The sequence below is a fragment of the Stenella coeruleoalba genome, assembly GCF_951394435.1.
Source record: "Stenella coeruleoalba genome assembly, chromosome: 16".
Classification (NCBI taxonomy): Eukaryota; Metazoa; Chordata; class Mammalia; order Artiodactyla; family Delphinidae; genus Stenella; species Stenella coeruleoalba.
This window is the reverse complement of record NC_137162.1, coordinates 55,616,307-55,639,049: the sequence shown is the minus strand read 5'-3', so window position 1 is coordinate 55,639,049 and position 22,743 is coordinate 55,616,307. Positions and strand designations below refer to the sequence as shown.

At 48.5% G+C, this 22,743-nt stretch overlaps 1 protein-coding gene across 13 annotated transcripts in view; it reads right to left on the bottom strand.

The window, feature by feature from the left end:
- The window catches only part of KCNMA1 (potassium calcium-activated channel subfamily M alpha 1), a gene marked incomplete at both ends in the record, with an annotated part of 740,839 nt that overhangs the window by 534,112 nt on the left and 183,984 nt on the right, over positions 1–22,743 (bottom strand). The gene's annotated exons all lie outside the window — the stretch shown is intronic.

Below are 22,743 nucleotides of genomic sequence, written 5' to 3'. Positions count from 1 at the left end.
ACAGAGAGCTGTTACCAGGATTTCTTAGCATTGATGCATCAAAGGGGAGAAGCCAGACGAGGAGAAGGGACACATGGAGAAGAGTCTGGGGACACCGGCATATTCTATTTCTTGACCCAGCTGGTTACGTGAATTTTCTCATGATTATTCACTTTTATTACTTTCATGTTTTATACACCTTTCTGTATATTTGTTGTATTTCACAATTTTTGAGAAGTCTTTTAAAAATAAATCAGCCAAACTGTTCTTAAGGGACCTGTCATCATCACCCACATTTATTAAGTATGTGCTGGCACACGACAGAAGACTCAGACTGCAAATAACCCTGTGTCACAGCCCTGAACAACAGGACCAAGAACCAGAAAGAATTCACTGGAAGTCCTTGTCAGCTGCACCCTTTGAGAAAATATCTGCAAACGATGTGACTGATAAGTGATTAATTTCCAAAATATACAAACAGCTCATACATCTCAATATCAAAACAAGCAAAAAACCCAAGCAAAAAATGAGAAGCCTAAATAGACATTTCTCCAAAGAAGACATACAGATGGCCAAAAGGCACATGAAAAGACGCTTAACATCACTAATAACTAGAAAAAGGCAAACCAAAACCACAGTGAGGTACCACCTCACACCAGTCAGAATGGCCAGAATCATCAAAAAGTCTACAAGTAACAAATGCTAGAGACGGTGTGGAGAAAAGGGAACCCTCCTACACTGTTAGTGGGAACGTAAGTTGGTGCAGCCACTATGGAGAACAGTGTGGAGGTTCCTTTAAAAACTAAGAAGAGAGTTACCATACGATCCAGCAATTCCAATCCTGGCCATATATCTGGAAAAGATGAAAACTCTAATTCAAAAATATACATGCACCCCAATGTTCACTGCAGCACTATTTACAATAGCTAAGACATGGAAGCCACCTAAATGTCCATTGACAGAGGAATGGATAAAGAGGATGTGGTACATATATACAATGGAATATTACTCAGCCATAAAAAAGAATGAAGTGATGCCATTTGCAGCAACATGGATGGACCTAGAGATTATCATACTAAGTAAATTGGACAGAGAAAGATAAATATCATATGATATCACTTATATGTGGAATCTAAAAAAAGATACAAATGAACATACTTACAAAACAGAAATCAGAAACAGACTCAGACATAGAAAAACTTATGGTTACCAAAGGGGAAAGAACGGGGGTTAAACTAGGAGTTTGAGATTAATAGACACACACTATATAGAAAATAGATAAGCAACAAAGACCTGTATGACACAGGGAACTACGTTCAATCTCTTGTAATAAACTATAATGAAAAGAATCTGAAAAATAATATATATATATAACTAAATCACTTTGTTGTACACCTGAAATTAACACAACATTGTAAATCAACTATACTTCAATAAAAAGTTGTTTGTTTTGAAAAAAGAAAGGAGGAAGGGAGGAAGGGAGGGAGGGAGAAAGAGACAGAGAGAGAGACAGAGAGAAAGAGAGGAAGGAAGGAGGGAAGGAAGGAGGGAAGGAGGGAGGGAGGAGGGAGGACGAGAAAGTCCTTGGTCTTGAGGCACAGCGGGGGCAGGCACCCCCCAGAAGAAAGTCAAAGCAGAGATGAAGCAGTCAGACCAGCCATAGGATGAATGGGCTAGGAACCCCCACCCCCTAGAGGACTTACTGATACAAGAGTTTGCTCTGTTGACTGGAGGCAAGGGGCTGAGCCTGTAAACAAGGTCGTGGGGAGGGGGTGTGTTTTTATCCTTTATACCTGCCTTGGGAGGTCATGAAATGAGGTACGCAAGGCCCCTGGTCATCAGAGAAAGACAGAGCCTTCCCTTGCCCTGCCGATTCACTCCTGAGAGCTGCTCACGGTCTCAGCACAGCCTCGATTAAGGTGGCAAGAACATTAAAGTAATCAGGAGTCTGGGTCAAGTTCCAAGCCAGATCAGGAGCCTCAGGACCACCTCTTCACCCTCCATAAGCCTCCACTCATCACTCATTCCAGCCACACTGCTCCCCGAGCCCTTCCCCGTACACACCTCACACTGTCACAGTCCACTGTTTTGCTCCAGTTGGATTGATTACATCTCCCCACCTTTCCAAATCCTGCACATTCTTCAAGACTCTTTTAAAGCCACTTCCACCACGAAGCCTCTCCAGATCGCTTCTTCAGAATTAACACCTCCCAGCGATGCTCGGCCGACCCTTACTCTCTGTCCCCTCAGAGTATGACTTGTTCCTCTGGTTATCAGCCCTCATCATGTTCAAGTATCCATCCTTCCTCCCAACTAAGAATCTTGAGGTCAGATACCTGGTCATATCAATTTTCACATCTACAGAATATATATATATTCTACAGAATACACTCAATGGACTACATATATTATTAATTCTTATATCTATAGAACATAAATATATATTCTAGATAAATATCTACATCTACATAATATCAATATATATAACAAGAATATATGTATTCTAATTCCTACACCTAGAGAATATAAATTTATATTCTACATAAATATATCTCTACAACTAGCACTGTTGACTCATGGACATACAGTAGGTGCGCAGCAAGCAATCAGTGCTTATTAATAAATCAGGTCCAAGAGGATGCGGGCCAGCACGTAGGAAAGCGGGTTCTTCAGGCCATCACGGAGCACACAGGGCCCAGCAGGAGGGGAGTGAGCCTCACAGAAAGCGTCTGCATCTCCAAACCACACACTTCTCTCCACCTTCACCTTCTCTCTCCTGATCGACTGCTAAGCTTCATAATTATTTATAAGGTGTCCACTCTTGCTCCAGAGCCCCATTCATCCTCCACACTAAGCCAGAGGGACCTCGCAAAGTCTCCATCACTCATGTCATTCCCGTGCTTAAACTCTTCTACGACGCCCCACTGCTCTCAGGGTAAAGTTCAAAATCCTCAGGATGGCCTTCAAGGGCGCTCTTGGATGTTCGGCTCCTGCCTGGTATCTGATCACGTATGAAACCACTCTCGGCCTCACCTTCCTTATTCTCCAGCCATACTGGACTTTCTTCCGTTCCTTCCATGAGTGGTTCTCTTTTATGACTCATGGATTTGCATGTACTCTTTCCTTTAACAACCTCCTCCACCCAGTCATATTCCAGACTTCCCACTCATCCTTAAGATCTCTCTCCAGAAAGCCTTCCCTAAGGGCCCCTCCAGCTCCACCATCAGTGAGGCAAGCTCTTCGGTCATGTGATCCCCGTACTCCTCTCCTCCAGCACACTCAAGGCACCCGCCAATACTTGTCCACAGCCTCTTTGCTTCAGGAGACCAGGAGTCAGCAAACTGTTTCTGTCAAGGGTCAGAGAGTGAATACCTTAGACTCTACCAGAGCCTAAAATCTCTTTGGCAAACGTCCAACTCTGTCACCATAGAACAAAAGTGGTCAGAGATAAAATGTAAACAAACGAGTGGTTGTGTTCCAATAACATTTATGGACACTGAAATTTGAATTTCATATAATTCTCACATTTCATAAAATATCCTTCATTAAAAATTTTTTTTCATATCTTTAAAAAATGTGAAAACCCTTCTTAGCTAGCAGGCCATAAGAAAAACAGATGGCCAGGCGGACTTGGCCTGCAGCCTCCAGTGTGCCAGCCCTGGCACAAGTTCTCAGTTCCAGGGAGAGGGAAACCATGTCTTCACTGGTATATTGCCCCACCACAGGGCCTGGTTCTTAGAAGGTGATTCTTAAAAAGTCTGTTGAATGCCTTCATATGCAGATGAGAGCAGTGTCTCCCAGTGTGTACTCTACAGAACACCAGTCCAATGGGATGCTCTGCACAAAAAGGACAGTTCTGTTATCAATGAAATTTCGAAATGCTACTGTTACCCTTCCTGGAAATTTTCAATGTTTGGACCATAAAACATATCAAAAGCTTAGAACCAGTCAAGGAGCTTGTTTGACTTCGACCAATACAAACTCATTTGACCAAAGAACTGTCTACTTTAACCAAAACATCTACCAGCATCCACACGCAACCCCATCAGAAAGCACTGCAGTGAGGACAAAAGGTAAGAATTTAGAAGAATAGTTCTTCAACTGTAGCATCAGAACCACCTAGAAGACTTGTTACAACAGAGGTGGCTGGGCTTCACCCCAGAGTTGCCACTTTAATAGGTCTGGGGTGGGGCCTAAGAATGTGGCATTTCTCACAAGTTCTCAACTGACGCTACTAGTCTCGGGACCCCACTTAGGGAAACACAGATCTGAGAAAAAGGACCTTCAAGGCTTAAGTCCTCCACCTGAGGCTTCCTCCTCCTTCCAGGGACTCCTGATCGTAAGGAGAACCCCAACTTCTTCATCTCCTCACACTGGCAGAAGAAACCCTGACCCATCTTTCCAGCAGTCAGGCAAAGCACATGTAGTGGGTGGCACTGTGTCCCCGCAAGATTTGTCTAAGCCCTAAACCCCATAGCTGTGAATATGACTGTATTTGGAAATAAGGTCTTCGGAGATGCAATCAAGCAAGCCCTTAATTCAGTATCACTTGTGTCCTCATGAAAGAAGGAGAGGAAAACAGGAAGGAGGACACCATGTGAAGACAGAGACCCAGGAAGAAGGCCATGTGATGACAGAGACAGAGACTGGTGTGATGCGGCAGCAAGCCAAGGAGCGCCGAGGACGCACGGCCACCCCGGAAGCTAGACAGAGGCAAGGAGGGATTCTCTCCTCACCGAGGATGCACGGCCACCCCGGAAGCTAGACAGAGGCAAGGAGGGATTCTCTCCTCACCGAGGACGCACGGCCACCCCGGAAGCTAGACAGAGGCAAGGAGGGATTCTCCCCTCACCGAGGATGCATGGCCACCCCAGAAGCTAGACAGAGGCAAGGAGGGATTCTCCCCTCACCGAGGATGCACGGCCACCCGGAAGCCAGACAGAGGCAGGAGGGCTTCTCCCCTCACCGAGGATGCACGGCCACCCGGAAGCCAGACAGAGGCAGGAGGGCTTCTCCCCTCACCGAGGATGCACGGCCACCCGGAAGCCAGACAGAGGCAGGAGGGCTTCCCCCCCACAGGTTTCAGAGGGAGCACAGTCCTGCGAATCCTTGATTCTGGACTTCTGGTCTCTAAAACTATGAAAGAATGAATTTATGTTTATCCCAGCCACCCAGTTTGTAGCACCCTTTCCCCTAAATACAGTGTTTCTCACTATCACAGATACGAGACACACACACACATGCACAGAACCCAGATGGAGCTCTGGCCGAGCCCTAACCTCGGTCGCCGTCCATGTGAACTTCAAGGGAACAATGGGCCTCTGTTCTCTGATTCTTTTGTCATCTCTGCATCACTGCTAGCTGAGGGGAGTTTGACTTAGGGTCTCTCTTTGGAAATTAGATTATCTCATTAGTATGATGTTTTGCTGGATTCCTGCCCCAGGGCTGGTTTTGGCCAAAAGCATGTGATTATTTTCTAGTCTAAAAAAAGAGTCAATGAATAAATTAAGGAGACTTGGCTTTCCCCCATCCTGGCTCCACTGGTCCCATTTCTCACCAGGAGACACTCATAAAGGGCTTCTCCCTGACAAATGAAGAGTTTTTTCTCCTCTGGGTCTGAGCTAGAAATGCCTTCTCTAATCGACATGGAAAGGTCCAAGCAGTAGATATTTTCAGTCTGAGCACCTTGGTTTTAGTCACAAATTACACCCCTCTCCTTTTGGAAAAATAAGGGGTATAATCTTTATTCTCAAAAGAGGCAAACACCGTTATGTGCCCAATACCTTAGGAAGGTACCAGGAAGGGAATGTGAACACAGATTGTCACTGCTGATGGAGAGAAAGGGGACACCAGGGGATGGGGACTCTGTATTCTCAAGCTTAGAGGTGACAGCAATTAAAAAAAAAAAGAGAGAAACAACCAAACACCTTCTTTGCCTCTCCAATCTATGCCAACCCAGGGCTGGCCGCTCAGAGTTGGTGTGAAATTGGAAACCTTCAGATATTTCACAGGTGGGTCACGGCCGTATTTTCTGCTGCATCAGATCATGAGATTTTCAGAATGCTGTTCCCCCTCTATATCTGCCATATCCCCATAAGGGGTCTCTGGGGTTAGAAATGAAGGCCTGTATTTATTTATTCATTCAACAATTTACCTTTGCACTGCTCACAGAAGGAATGCTCACAGGAGGTTCTCAGACAATAAAATATAGCCTCTTCTTCCAGGGTGTAAGAATTAATAAGAATATATTAACATGAATTTATTAATAAGAATACATATTAATCAATAAGAATATATATTCTTATATGTGTATATATTTTATATTATGTAGATATAAATTTATATTTATCTAGAATATATATTCTATAGATATAAATACATATGTACATCTAGCACTGTGCCTAACGAATATGCAGTAGGTGTGGAACAAGCAATCAAAGCTCATTAACAAGTCAGGGACCAAGAGGATGCAGGCCTAGCACGCTGGTGGGTCAGGGAGGCTGCCCTCTGGCTTTGTCCAGGTGGCAGGACTTCTGCTGAGAACAGAGCCGAGATCCTGGGTTCCCTGGAGCTGAGTCAGATGACTAAGCACCCTAATGATTCCAACTGTTCTCGAGGACCTTCCTCCAAAGGCAGGAGAGTGTTTAAAAATGCATGGGTCTCTGCTGGGCCACGCTTCCTGTCTGGAATTCTCTTCACTACAGCACTTCAAAGAGGGGCCTGAGTCTGTCACGGGCTCCCAGCCCAGGCGGGGCCTTGCTTCTGAGACAGAGAGGATGAGCCAGGCACGGGGCAGAGCAGGCTGCTGACATATCTCAGACCGCAGCACAGCCCGACAAAGCCGTGTGGGAGGCGCAGCAGCTGCAAGAGCCGTCGGGAAGCCAGGTCTCCTAGTGGCTGTGTGCGTCACCCCTCAGGGTGGGCCTGGGCCCTCCACAGAGCCAGTGTGCTTCAAAGCCCTCCCTCTGCCCACTGGGGAGAACAGTACCCTTTCTCAAGGCCAGGAAAGGACCAAAGCAGCCACATTTTCGAAGGAAGCAGTGGTGGCAGGCCAAGGACAGAATGTGTCCTCTGGCTCAAGAGCACAGGCTTCAGAGCCAGACCAACCTGGGTCTGGGCCCTGGCTTGGCCCCTCATTAAACACTCCACATCCCCATCTGTAAAATGGGCATAACGAGTCCCACTTCCCTGGATTGTAGGACATACATGGAAGACTCTGCACAGTGTCTAGAATATATTAATGACAAGAAAACAGTGGTTATGGATGATCATAATGGGAAGAAGAATATTAAAAAGTAACCGTCAAGGCCTTCTCAAAGTCTTGCCTTTGTAAAGCTTTCTGTTAGGCACTCAAATAAAGCTCGTATGCTCATTTTTATATAACATACATACGTATATATGTACATACATATATATATACATATACATACATATATATATACACACACACATACACATACATATATATACACACATATACCTATATATATATATATATATATGCGCCAGGCATTGTCTGAGCATTCTGTGAATACTAACTCAATCTTCATAACAACTTTATGCAGTGTATACCATTCTTATGCCCACTTTACAGATGAGAAAACTGAGGCACAGAGAGGTTAGGTGATCTACCCAAGGCCATGGAGCTGTAACGAGCTGGGATTTAAACCCAGGCAGGCTGTCCTGGGGTTCATGCTCTTAACCACAGCTACGTTGCACTGCTCCATTATTATTCTTGTAGATGTTGCCTGTTACATCCTCTTGTCTTCCTGGGTAGAGCTGCTCCCTCTGACTGGAAGGGAAGAACTCAAGGGCTAGCAGGGGCCTCCTCTCTGACATCTCTGAAGCCCCCAAAGCACCAGTAGAGCCCAGCTCAGAGTGGGCCCTCAGCTAACCCTTGCTGACCAACCTGCCAAGACCTGCTGTACCCTTTTTCCCCTTCAACCCATCCCCCCCCAGCAGAGATTCAAGCAGCAAACACAGGGTGCCTGTCTGCGGAGTGTTCGCTGCATGCCCAACTCCCCTCCAGGGCGGTGCTTTCAAATTTGTAACCTTCACCCAAAGTAAGAAATTTGTTTTACACTGTGACCCATACACATCTAGTACATAAGTAACAGCAACAAAGGACTCGTGAAAAAACATCTAACCTATTACATAGGACATACTTCCAATATCTTTTTTTTTTGCATTGATTGTGACCCGATAAATTGATTTTATGATCCACTTACGGGTTGTGGCCATGGCCTGAAAAATTCTTCTTAGGGTAGTTCAGTTCTAACATGTGCACATGCAATTTCTGAGCACACAGCAATCCTTCCCAAAACTGGAAAGCCCTGTCTACTTCGTGTGAGCACCACGGTGCTGTCACAGCCTAGGCAGGCAGTCAGACCCTCCCCAGAGCCCGGAGCCTGGAGCACTGAGGCCACAGAGACCGGGTACAACCTGGGAGCTAAGGACCCGGATTCAAATGAGCACTCATGGGAGGCATAGAATTAAGAGCATGGCTTTAGAGTCTGCTGGAAATGGGTTCAAAGTCTAGTTACAACTTGGTGGGTTCTTAACCTCCCATGAGCATCAGTTTCCTCACCCAGAAGTGGAGGTTGTTAATGTCTACTGCAGAGGGTGGCTGACAGGGTGACTGTGAGGGTAGATGGGTGGGTGGATGGGAGGGTAGGTGACTGGGAGGGTGGCTGAGTGACTGGGAAGGGGTCTGGGTGGGTTAGCTGAGACACAGAAAGCACTCAGCAAAGTGCCAGGACCCGTAACGCTGAATCGTGCTGACTGCAGTGGTGGGAGACCTTTGCTGCCCCGTCTGACACCTGACCCAAAACCTTACAAAGGCCTTCAGTCCCCCTCTATGTGTCTCCATAGCTGCACACTCTGCAACCTTCAGAAGAAAGAGCAGTACTTCCCTAGCACATGGTTAACACTCAATAAATGTCTGAATCAATTACGCAAGAGCCTTGGACTGACTCGCCCAACAAGTCACCCGTCACTGTTTTTTGGAAAAGGTGTCTCATACAACCCACTCCAGGGCCAGTGGCCAGTGGCCAGTGAAGCTTGTTGCATAAATTCCACTCATTTGATCTCATTTGACATCTCTGGACACAGGAGAACGCTTCCCCCTCTAGGATGGAAAAGACAGACATGACAGATTCCAACATGGTTTCCCCAAGGCCTTCCTAAGTTGCTGCTGGTGACAGACCTGGGCTCGCTAAGTCCGATCCTTGCCTACACTGCCTTCCCAGGGAAAAACAAGCTTCTTCGTAAATGGCTCTTACCCCTAAAGATAATGAGGCCCCCTGTGCTGAGAATAAGCACAGGACTGATGGGCTGGGAAGCGGGAAGGAAGTGTATTTCCACCTTGGGTTGGACTGTTCATGTGGCCCAACGGTGGCAGAGAATCCTTAAAGAACATGTACCTCTGAAGCCCAGAAAAGGAAGGGATGCTACACAAAGAGTCTACCTTGAGCCATGGCAGGCTGATTTCCCTGAAGCTGTACATAGGAGAATTCATTTCCGTGAGAGGCTAATTAGTCATAACATCACCGTGCTTCAGATAAAACTGCACTGGCCCCATTTGGGTCTCTGTGGGTCAGCCTGTGGTGGAATTCCCTTTACCTATTGTGTTTTGGTTACTGGAGGAAAATGTGTGTTTAGAGAAGGGGGTGTGGTCAAGAAGAAGCATGAAAAGCGGGAATATCTTGAGTATCTGTAAAACCCATCTGTGATTTTAAAACTTCATAAACACAATGAATCTCTGTGAGCTGAAGATTCTTCTTGGAATCTCAGCTCTGTCTGTGGGAATGGCTCCTGGCAGGCAGTGTGGGCTTTGAAATCCAAGTCTCTCAGGCAACAGGGCAAAGTGAGCTCCCCCAGCTTGGCCACTGAGAGTGGCAACAAAACCCAGGAAGGGGAGACTTTGTGTTCTGCTCACCTGGTCACCAGCCCTTGAGCTGCCAGAAATGCGGACCACGGTTACTGAAATACATGGATATATGGGTATATGGCTCACGAGCGAGGTGTGCAAGTATCGACACGGATGCAGAAGAACAACCTCCTCTCTCCTGCCTTCCAGAGAGCAACGGCATTCAAGAGCCAGACATCCCTCTGGGTGAACAGGTGTACCAAGTCAGGGAGTGTCACCAAATGACGCACTCCCCCAAGTGTTAGAGCTAGGAAGGGGATGGCTGCTTTAGGGACCACCTTGTCCAGGGTTTCTCAACCTCGACACTAATGACATTTTGGCGGGATAAACCCTTGTTGTGGGCATCTGTCCTGTGTGTTTTAGAATGTTTGGTAGCATCTCTGGCCTCCATCTACTGGATGCTAGTAGCAGTCTTCCTCCCTCCCTAGTTGTGACAATTAAAATGTTTCCAAACATTGCCAGAAGTCGCCTAGGAGACAAAATCACCATGGACTGAGAAGCACTTATCTAGACCAGCAGTTCCCAAAGTAGATTCCAAGTAATATTAGTTCAGTAAGCTCCTCTATAACCCAAGTATGCCATGGTCAACTGAGTTTAGGAATCGCTGCACACCGTACCCCACTGCAGTGATTCCCCTATTAGTATATTAAGGGCTCTGAAAAGTTCCACAGTAAGAAGAAAACTGTTTAATAACTTTAACCTAGTATTTTGCAAACTTTCTCAAACAAAATGCTTTTATTATCTATTTGCATCTTTCAGGGCCTGAAGAGTATACTGTGAGATGTTTACATACGTGTGTACAGGCACAATACACCAGGCAATCCTCCTCCCACTGACTAGATGAAGTGAAGCAATAAGCCAATACCCTTCCTAAGTCCCAGGAACGGATGCGTGGCAGAGCCACGTCTAGAAGTCCGGAGGCTGACTCCCAGTCTACCTCCTCCAGCGTCAATGACTTGGATGTTATCCACAATAAGACAACAGTCCATCTTCTCACAACCATAGCACAACTGGGTTCTACCAACACCACTGAGAACATCCACCTGGAAAGCTCAAGCTAGTGAAGCATCAGCACGATACTCCCCAGGAGAACAAACAAAACAGGTGCTTGCTGGAGGCAGAGTCGAGGAGGACCTCACAACGGGGATCACCTTGACCATGGAGGATGCAGGGAGGAGCCATCCACTCAGCATCACATCCACGCGTGCCCCACCAGCCTCTCTCAGCGCAATTCCCACCAGAGTCACTCAACCTAACGCATCTTTGTCTCACTACAATGCACCTTCCTATCAGGGCTGGCACAGAGTGGGCTTCAATAAATTTGGTGAAGGGAGTATGTTAACCAACAAAGGTCAAGGCCTTGACCGTCAACATGCCTTGATTACCACTCACGGATCACCAAGAATCACGGTAACGCCTCCCCACGCCTCTCGGCCCTCTTCACGCTTTTTCTTGGGTCACATTCCACCCTGGCCTTCCAGGCTGCAGAGAACTCCTCTTTTTAGGGGTAGCAGCTGCCCCCTCCTCTGAACTGTCCACTGTCCATCCGCCCACTTGCACCAGTTCCAGGAGGTAAGAGATCAATTTCCAGCTCAGATCAGCTGTCCCGGTGGCCCTCCTAGAGGCAGTGTATCAAGGCGCCAGCTTCCTGCCCCTCTGGGCCCAACCAAATGCGGCTGATATTCACTCTCCTGGTGGTCTCAGCTGCCCAGATGGAGCACTGGAGGGACCATAGATGGCTCTCATTCTCAGACTTGCAAGACAATCAAAATAGTATGGAGAGGGAAACAGCTGGCGTTGTGACATTCTGCAATTTTGCACGAGGACTGAAATACAATTCTCTCTCTAGGCCTCTGGCGTCCCAGGAATACTCTTGCAGCCCTGGGAAGCAGAAGAGGACCTCAAGGATTGCTCCCGGCCCTTTGTGACTTTCCAAGCAGAGGGACTGTAAGGACAGGGAATGGGGAGGGTTCCAAGCTGGAGGGCAGGCCTGGGACCCCTCTGCTGGTTTAGCCCGGCTCCAGCCAGTCTGAAGACTCCAGCGGTGACCGCAGACCACTAAGCGGAGGCTGAGGGCTCAGCCCCAGGGCAGCTGCAGCCAACGGGTGTCTCAACAGCTGCAACATGAATGCAGCAGCAACTGACGGCTATCTGCAGCTTCCCCCGCAAAGTCTGTGCTGTTAGGCGACAGACAGACAAGGACTGGGAGGCCGGGACCCTGGAGTGCAAGAGCACACAGCCAGCGCCTCCCACTTGTAGGATTCCATACTCAGAGCCACATCTTCACTACTGCTTTCTCTTTCCTCTTCCCAAGCCGGCACCTTCGAGTCACTAGGGTGAGGTCATGCTTAAGGAGAAGCCAAAAGGACTTTGCCTCCTTTGGGCTCATTTACCTTTTTTGCACAAAACTCACACAATCACCTCGCGTTCTTTCACTCCATCAGCCTATTTTTATTGGCACTGTTATAGGCCCAGCGCTGGGCCTATGGTGGTGAACAAGACAAAGACGGCCCTGCTCACTTGTTGAGCTGTATTATGATACCTTCCTCATGAAATTCATCCACAACCAGCGGTCGTCCTGATTTTACTTCCTCATTTCACACCTGTGGAACTCAAGCCCAACCATCCAGGGTCAGACTCACAGAACTTTAAAATGGGAAGAGGCCCTGGAGATTAGCTTTGGCATCCCCTGTCGCTTCCGGAAATAAAGAGACTCATTCATCTGGCCCAAATCCCTTTGATGGCCAATGAGAAAACGGAGCCCCATGAACATGAGAGGCCCCAGGTACTAAGCATGGCAAGGTGGTGGCCCTGCCAGGCCCAGAAGACAGGGAACTCAAAGGCCCCCACTTTCAATCCAGCCTTTTCCCCACACTGTCATCTCAAAGCTGGGACATTCTAGTACAACTTAAAAAATAAAGTGTTAAACTCTCAACGTTCTTTTTATTATTAAGCAAGATGCAAAACAGACTTTGTTTTCCTATGCGTGGGTGAGAGAGACTATTTATAGAGGGGCCGGGGTGGGATGGGGAAGAGGGATAGTGCGAAGAATGGTGTAAGGCAAGGGATTGGGTGAGGGTCATGGAGGGGTCAAGGTCGCGGACAGAGTAGGGTCAGGGGTGAGGAAAGATCAGCGAAGTCTCTTCATAATAAGAAAGAAACAATGACTTCATATTTCAAAACTGAGGAAGGTCAGGGACTCGATAATCAGGCAACGATCATAATGCCTGCTTTAATCTTTCAAAGAAAGTGATTTTATTTTTTGACAGATCATTCTGGCATCACCAACCTACACAGTGACATCAAGCCTGAGTATAGCACAATGTTCTACTTGTCCCAAGCCTGGATCCCAGGCCACAAAGGTTAACTGCCATGCAATCAGAGGCACAGCCAGCCAGAGAATGCCTCCCCCTTGGGCACTAAAGGCACTAAACGTCTTCTGGCACCAATGTGCCATCGCCTCAAAGGAACCCCTCCCTCACCCAACACAGAACTTGTATGCCCACATCACCAGCTAGTGTGAGCTTCCTTCTGCTTCCCAACCACACAACCACAGTACTTGCCTCGTTGAAGTAATACAGCAGGGCGAGCCTTGGAGCCGTGTGGAGCACTGAGGAGGGCGGGGGCTCAAGCACATCCTCTGACATCTGCAGCACACCCGTCTCTCACCTTCTGGACCACTTCCCCCACGCAAGACGCGACTGCTAAGAAATCAGCCTCCGCCAGAACACGTAACCCTCCTGCCGCTTTGACCAGCTCCTGGGCCAGGATCCTGGTCCCGGACAGTGTGGAACAGAGCTGGAGGCAACCAGAACCAAGTGCTATCATGTTCCGGAGAAGCAGCCGTTACTGAGAACCCCGTCCCCACACACATCTCGCCAACATCGAGATGCCAGGTCAACCCTCTCCTTGCGGAGAGGCCAACCTGTTTGTGTGAGGCGTGTTTTGGGTCATTACGAATGGAGCAGGAACTCTTTCATAGGAAGACGGTCCACATTCAACACAGCATCTCAAGTGTTCTCGAGCCCTGCGAGCCAGAGGCATGCTGGCTCTCACTCCTGGACCCGCAGGACCAGCACAAGCCCCTCAATATGTGTGTTAAATAGCTGAATAACAATAGGTCATGGTACCTGTGAGGAGCACGGGATGACAAGGATGAAAAACATAGTGCCTCCACCTTCAAGGAACCTTCAAGGAGGGTGCCATGACCCTCCACCTCAATGGTGAGGTCAGAAATGGAGTCAAGGTCAGCAGTTTCGGGGCTAATCCAGGAGAAGGACTCAGTCAGTGCCTCCTAAATTATTCACACCTACCCATCACAACCTCTGCCCTACCCACATGCCACCTGCACCATTAACTTCTTAAGCCTTTTCCTTAAGCGGACTCCTTTTTAATTAGATATATTTTAATAAAACCTTATAACACTGCCATATGTGAAAAACTGATGCTACTTATGAAAAAATAGAAGATAACTTTCAAAATAACCACAATGCAAAACAAAACCAGGTCAGGAAATTCCAGCTAGATGCCATTGCCGGCAAAGGCTCACGGCCTGAGGTTGGCCATGCCTTTGTTCAAAGGAGACATGGCAAAAAATAAAAAAAATAAAAAAAAAAAGCAGTATGGCAGTGCGTTGAGAGGTATTCAAAACACCAAAATGAGACACTCTCCCTGAGAAGAAAAGTGAAAAGGGACTCTCTTCTGCCTGGTGATCCAAGGTCTTGTCCACGTATTACTGGAAGGTACTCACACACACCATCACGTGCTTCCCACACTTGGAGAAACCCTGAAGCCTGAACTAACGTTTCGGTCAATGTCCAGAATCTGTTAACACCACAAGTTTATGACTCAATGTCAAAGATATCAGGCACAAGAATGTCAGACAATGCTCAAACAACACTGTGTTGCTAGCTGATTTAGGTTTCCAAATTTTCCAGCTCCCCAAGGTTAAATATATCCTACAGGCTTCAGGTTACAAACAAACCAGGACAAAAAAGACCAGAGAGGGGAGAGAAAGAGCCCAGCTCGGCCAGCAGACAGTGACAGAGGGAAGAATCCTCAGTCTTCGATCGTTCGGGACCCAGAATCCTGAAAAAGGAGAGGGCTTTTTAAATGATTGTATTCCCAATCTTAGATCATGATTGGAATTCCACCAAAGGACCCCCAAGAAATGGAGGCAGTGAATCAGTCTTGGCAGGTGAAGAGCGTGTCTGAACCGGGAAGGGAAGCCAGAACTGGATCCCCAGAAGCCCCTAAATGTTGCTGATGGAGGCTTGTACAACCGCCCAGTCCAAAGTCCATTCCTAAGAAAATCAGGAAGACCCCAGCAAAGCTGACCTTCACAAGCCGCATACTTCTCAATCAAGACCCAACTGGGGAAGAGTTCCCAGAACCTCAGGTAGAACTGGGGAAAAACAAAAAACAAACAAAAAAAAAACAACGTAACAGATTAAACTAGAGGCTTACCGAAGTTAAAAACCTAAATTGGAGTTGACTATTTACATTTCAAGAAGATTCTTCCCTCTCCAAAAGCAGTCCTTTGTAGTCTGAGCTTCCCTGGAACACTTAAGTGTTTGTTAACAGATTATTAACTCCTTGGCAGGTTCTCAAGCTCTAGAGAAAACTTGCAGGGAAAGGAAGGGGGAGGGAGCTGGAATCCCTGCCCTGTTTGTTCGCCTGGCTTTCTGCTTAGTGCTTTACATACTGTATCTTCTTTAAGTAACCCGCCCAGCAGGGTTAGGAATGATCAGCTCCACTTTACGGAAAAGAAAACTGAGCACAGAGAAGTAAAGTAACTCACACAAGGTCACACAGCTACTACAGCACCAAATCCATGGGCTGTTCCTAGCAGCACACAGCATGGCCTTCCCAGGGAAGGGCCATTTGCATTTTATTATGACCGTGTACTGAAATATGCCTCCAGGCATACAATTCAATGACTCTTTGAAATGAACATACATACATGCTAAGAATGCCATAGTAAAGATGACTGTATCAAGTGTACAACTTATTATGGGTCAGAAGCATCAAAAGAAAATTACCTCAATATACCAGGCTAGAAAGGGAGGGGGTTCCTGGTGCCTGAAACTCTACCATTCCAGTCCTATACAACACACACACACACACACACACACACACACACACAATCCCTCAGCCAAAATGTTACGCTTGAGATGGAAAAGCAAGGGCTAGAGAGGTGCTTCCAGCTCACCCGAGGCCTAGCTTCTCCTCCTCTGCCTCGGAGGCTATGGAAGTTATCTGGTCAGCCAGACGGCAGAACAGAGAGCTCCGTTACCAAGGGGGGGCCTGGGATGCTTTCTGAGCAGGATCGGGGACTGTATCCTCCTTCAGGAGATAAACTTTGAATGTAGGATGGAAGCATTGTGTTACCCAGAGGTTATCAGGTGGGGAAGGATGGAAGGAAAGGGAATGAAAAAGAGGGAGGGGAGGGAAGGAGGGTGAAAGGCAGGAAGTTGACTTAAAGTATATATTGTCAGAGGCACAGGAAGAATAGTTTTTTCAGTGACTGAAAGCATTTTTTTTTAAATGAAAGACAGGGACAGCTGCTACGCTATGCTGGTGGGGTTATGGTTGGTTTTTTAACTGTCTTTTAAAGTTCCTATTAAATAGGTTTTTCAACAGGTAAAACTTTGGAGTGAAAAGGTCTAGGAACATTTGTGGATAGAAAATTCAGAGCAACTCACCAAGGGGAACTTGGTTCGTGATAATTTCATAAAACAGTTGTACATACAGTACCTAATGCAACTGTTTGGGCCCCTGAGAGCCAAACCAACGGCCACTGGAGCAGGCTTGTAGGATTTCATAAAGATTGAATGGGGGCAGGCGGCGGGGAGGCTTCCCTGGTGGCGCAGTGGTTAAGAATCCACCTGCCAATGCAGGGGACACAGGTTCGAGCTCTGGTCCGGGAAGATCCCACATGCAGCTAAGCCCGTGCGCCACAACTACTGAGCCTGCACTCTAGAGCCCGTGAGCCACAACTACTGAAGCCCGCGCGCCTAGAGCCCGTGCTCCACAAGAGAAGCCAATGCAATAAGAAGCCCACGCACTGCAACAAAGAGTAGCCCCTGCTCGCCGCAACTAGAAAAGCCTGCACGCAGCAACAAAGACCCATTGCAGCCAAAAATAAATTAATAAAAATAAATTAAAAAAAAAGATTGAATGGGGCTTCTGATGGCAGGGCCTAGAAACCCACTGAGGGAGGGGCTACAAGATACAGAGGCAAGAGACCTGCACTGGGATCCAGGACCGTGCTCTGTGGACAAAACGGGTGACCTTAGGCATGTCCCTTAACCTGGCTGGCCAGTGGCCACTTCCTAAAAGTAAGAGGTTGCGTGACACCAGGGGTGACAAACTCAAATGCTTTAAAGGGTTAGGCTGGAGACACAGGACTGAAAGGGTCAGCAGGGACGATGGTGACCTAGAGAGCACATGCCCAGGCCAAGGAGGCAGCTGCCACTCAGATCCAGATCACTGTCAGGTCCCATGTGGCCAGATGAGTTGATTTTTTTCAAGAGAAGCTAGAAATCTATACCTTCATATGGACATTCAATTTTCCTGTTGGCATCTAATTTTTAAAATGCAGACACCCTGAAGATGGCACAAACCCTGGAAGTGTTCCCTGGATTAGATGTTCCAAAACTCCCTATAAGTGTAGAGTGTCAAGTCCGCCGGCTAGACGTCCCCTGCTTTATTACTGCACAGTGCAAGGACCACTGGCCCCGCGGCTCCTCCAAGACACCACTTCTGTCAGAGCAGACTGACAAGAGAAAGAGCAACAGCACACTGCCGGGTGGCCCCATCTGAGGTTCCTGGACCCCAGGGAAAGGTGACAAAATGCCTGGCTGGACCTTCTGACTCTGCCTCCTGACTCAGGCTGGAAGACTGAGCATCTGAGCATCCTGCCGGAGCCTGGCCACGCCCTTCCCGTCCTGCAGTGCGACAGTGTGGTCCAGCTCAGAGCTTCCCTAACGAGCACAAGCATTCTGCGTTTCTAACAACCTCATAGGTGATGCGGCTACTTCTGGTCCTCGGAACCACACTTTCAGGAGCGAGGCAGCACGTCTATAACTTTCCTTCCCCTCCTGTCCTTTTTCTCTCTGCCTGTGGCCCACAAGCAAGTCTCCTCTGTCCCCCAAATTCCTGTTCCTCTCAAGCGCTCACCTCAGCTCCCTCTCCCATTTCTAACAAGCCTTCTGCAAGAGAGGTCACTACTTATTGCCTTAACTTCTCCACCGCCTTCCTCTCTGTTGAAACCCCTTCTCTGGCTTCTCCTCCCCACCCCACCAAGTTCCTAGAATTATTCTTTCGGGTTACTAATAACCCTCTAATTGCCTAATCCAAAGTCCTCTTCTAAGAGCCCATCCAAACAAAGCTGTCTAATCAATAACGACTGACATTTATTGGTTGGATATTAAGTGCAGCAATCACTGTCCTAAGTCTTTGCCTAAAAAGTACTTCAAATGCGCTATCTTACCACCTAAAATATGTTCTTTGATTAGCCTCATTTTTACAAATGAGGAAACAGGCTCAGAGAGGTTAAGTAACTTGCCAAAGGCCGCAGAGCAGGGACTGGCTACTTGGAACAGTCAGCTACAAAGTCCTCACTCCTTCTCCCCACAATGTGTTATTATAAAAAAAATTTCAAACACACAAGGTTGAAAGAATTTTACAGAGAACACCTGAATACTCACCACCTAGATTCTATCATGAATCTCATTATACTTTACTGTATTGCTTTATCACAAATCTATCTGAAAGTTAGCACCTTTGGCTCCATTTGAAAAGCAGCTTAGAAAACACTTTCAAGGCTTAGCTCAGATGTTGCCATTTCTGAACCCCCTCACCTCATTCCCTCCTGGGCTAGGGGTGGGACTGGGGGAACAGGAAGGGGAATATCGATCTTGGAACACTTGTGCACCTCATCACACCACATGTCGTCCCGGCCAGCCTCTGATCTCTCCCCTGGCACAAAGCAGGGAGGGAAGGTGTTTGGGAATAGCTCACCACCTTGAAATGCCTCCCCAAGCCCTGAGGGGTCTTTCAGAAAGCGGCCAGGGGACAGAAGGATGGGCAGTATATAGGAAAGGGCAGCCATGCCTACCTTCAGAGGATTTAACCTGTTCAAGTGGGATGAATGGCACCCCTAGGCTCTGATGCTTTTGCGTCTTCCAGCTGCAGGAGGCCTCAGGCTTCATCACCATGCCCAGGAGTATGACGACAGGGTTGTCGGAAATTTCCCATCCCAGGACCTCTTTGTACACCTCAAGCGGAGGCCATTCCCATCGAGTATGATGTGAAGGATTCCCCCTGGAGTCCTGCAGGGCACTGGTATCCCTGCCAACCCCAGTCCATCTGCTCCAGGGGAAGGGTGTTCAAGCAGAAAATAACAGCTTTTTCTCAGTGCCCCTTGTAAAGGAAAGGCCCTTAATGGGGCAGCATATGCAGAGAAAGGTCTTGGGGCCCTGGAAGCACTGGAATCTCAGTCCTGCCACCTTAGGCTCTCCACCACCTTCCTGCTGTGTGACCTTAAGAAACCCTCCTACCCTCTCTGGGCTGGAGCTTTCTCATCTGTATAAATGACAAGACACCGAATAAAATAAATAAATAAGCAAATCTGGCCTGTCCACTATGTCCATGGCAGTGGGCTGGGGCTGCGTGGAGAAGTAGGCACGCAAAAGATCTCAGCAGACACTACCATGCCCTGTTCTAAGCTCTTTTTTCCTTTTTGAATCCTTACAAACTCTTTGAGGTAGGTGTGATTTTTATCCACATTCTATAGGTGGGGAAACTGAGGCATAGAGAAGTTAAAACTTTCCTAAGGTCCTATGGTTAGTAAGAGGCAGAGCGAGGATGAAACACAGGAGGCTGTGGAATCTGTGCGGGGAGACTGCCACACCCGGCTGCCTGCTGGAGAAGCCTACAACCCTCTCTTCACCCTCCAACAAGACTCAGTCCAGTTGAGGTGGCAGGACAAATATGAAGATTTAAATGCTGATGAAATATTTAAATAACTCTTTGAGATAATAGTGGGGAAGATACTGCCAGGCAGGACATGATTCATTGCCAAATGAAAGTGTTTAGACAGAATTGCTCTAAAGGTCCAGGAAAAAAAAAGTGAGATCATTCCAAGACTGGAGGAATCCCAGGAGATTTAATGTGAACCGGCTTTTGCAGGGTGAGCAGAATCGGAACAGGCAAAGAGGACGTGAAAGAGAATTCCAGCAGAAGTCAAAACTCAGAGAGGCAGCCCCCCTAACCAGAGATGTGGGGAGCCCTGAACGTCGGAAGGTGGCTTAGGAGAGCAGGGTTATGAAGCTGGAAAAGTGGGCTGAGGCCAGATCTCAGACGCCAAGCCAAGCTGAATTTTACCCTGCAGGTAATAGGGAACCATGGAGGAGTTGGAGTGAGGGTAGAGAAGTATCATAACCAGAATGTCTTCAGGTGATGATACACTGCGGGTACCAAGGGGGGAACCCGATGAATGATCACAGGCTTTGGCCAAGGAGCCCCTGGTTCCTGACAAAGGAAAGTAAGACCCAACCAGGGAGGGGAACACCGTAAGTCGTCGGCTGGGCTTCTCCCTAGGGCCGTTTAGAACTGAGCACACTGTGTCAGCTGGGAAGCAAGCAAATGTGATACAAAGAGCCCCCCAGGGTCACATCCAGTGAACAGAATTTTTTTCTAAGTGCTATTTTTAATCCTTCTGTTGACCAAAAACACAATGGGAAGAAATGAAGCATGAACATCAACAAGAGGCTTTCCAAACTCTCCTCTCTCCACCTATTAGCCACGTGGCAGCCCTGCAGACTCACCACACAGCCCACCAGCCAGGTGGCCCCTTCTGATGATGAAGGACAGGTTGATTCGCTTAATTATTTGGTGGCTATAAATGGAAGGGTTGGACAATAGGTTGAGACTTTTTCTGTCTCGCATACAAAGATAGGGTCCCCAGTTGGCAGAGTGAGGACCGCGGGGGCCCAGTCACTCCATCAAGGCCACAACAGCATAAGACAGCTTCAGAACAGCTGAGGGTTCTGCTGGGGAGCCCCCTCTCCTCGAGGAGCCAGCAGTGGAGATGGCTTGGCCACTCACAGCTCTTAAAGGGGGCTGTCGTGTCAGGAAAGAGATTCCCCGGGAGACTGGACAGGTCCATTTGCTCTGAGCTGCCTCCTTGCCCATGGGGTCAAGACGTAGCTCCAGCCACCCAAGGCCATTCCTCTTTGCCACCTGCTGTGCCCACATTCAACCTGCACTCTGGGCCCCACCCACTCCCAGGCTACAGCAGCCGTCCCAAGGACTGAATTCCCCAGACCCAGAACCAGGAGGTAAGCCAAGCGAACATTCAAGGGCAGGAACACCTGGCCTGGGTTCCCGGTCCCAGGGCACCCCCGTTCCCCTCACCACCTGGACCTGTGCCCCCTCCCCACCTCCATCGCTGGCTGTCACTGCTGCCCCACTGGTCCTTTCACCCTCCCCGCCGGGCTGTCTGCACTCCACACGTTAGCCCTCTCTTGTCCCAGCTCCTAAGTGGTCCTTCCAGCCCCAACCACCCAGGGGGACCCAGGGTTAAAGTCTGATGAGCCTGGCCTGGCCTTCTGGATCTGCCACTTTATTAGCCATAAGACCCTGGGCAAGTGGCTTAATGGCTCGGCACGTCCGTTTCCTCAACTGTACAATGGGCACTGGCTTCCCAGGGCTACTCATGAGGCCCAGCAAGAGAGAGCACGTAAAGGGTTTCTCCTGGAGCCTGGCAATGCTCCCTAAGGAGTGTCACTGGAAGTTTTTATCTTCATCCACCACCACCACCACCACCACCCCCCGCCCACACATGCACTGACTCAGCGCTGAGTGGCTGGTTCCCTCCCCCGTCCCCTCCCTCTCCCCAAGCCAGAGGCAGGGCAGGTGGCAACGGGAAGCAGCACGTTCGACCTCTGTACCTGGCGCTCCAGATCCTGTCCAGTGTGAATCTGAACCCATTTCCCTAAGTGTCTGACACCTGCATTTTACCCCGTCACTGTCCCCTCCTCCCGTCCTGGCTGGGCAGGGGAGCTCACTCTGCACAGGTGGCCAAGGTGTAGGGAGGACACTCCTTCCTAACCTGTTTGGTTTTCAGCAGATGTGTTTGCCCAGCGACACGGATGCCATGGTGACAGCCCAGGGTCACCCAGGATCCAGGAGTGGATGGATACACACAGAGAGAAGGGCAACCAGGCAAGAGAAAAAGCCCTGGGGGCCACCAGTCCCCCACTGAGGGGCCAGACTGCCTCCATAATGCAGTTTCCCCAAGGGAAAGGTCTTCTCAGTGGTCCCAGCAGGCTCCTGGGATGCTCCTGCTGGCAGGGGCGCTGTTCCTCTTGGTCTTGAAGCCCCTGCATCCACAGAATCCACCAAAGACACTTACTTCCTTCAGACCCATCACTAAACAAACCCCTGGTGGGCATTTTCGGAGCCACTTATGAGTGGTGGCTGTGGCTTGGAAAATTCTTTGTAGGGGAGTTCATCTAGGCAGGGCTTCCTGGGAGCCAGAGGACAGGGTAAGAGACCTGCCCATCAGAGAGCATGACAGCCCTCGGGAAATACGGAGACCTCAGCTCACAAGGAATCAGGTCTGCCTGGCCCTGCACTGGCTCCAAGGTGGAACTGAAGGGATCGGGGTTTGGAACAAGAGACCAGAGTCACATCTTAGCTGTGCCACTTCCTGGCTGGGTGCACGCTGGTGATCCATTTAACCTCTCTGAGCCTCAATTTCCTCAGCTGAGAAATGGGACCAGCACAGTTGGCTGTTTTGAGAATACAAGGATATACTTTAGAAAGGT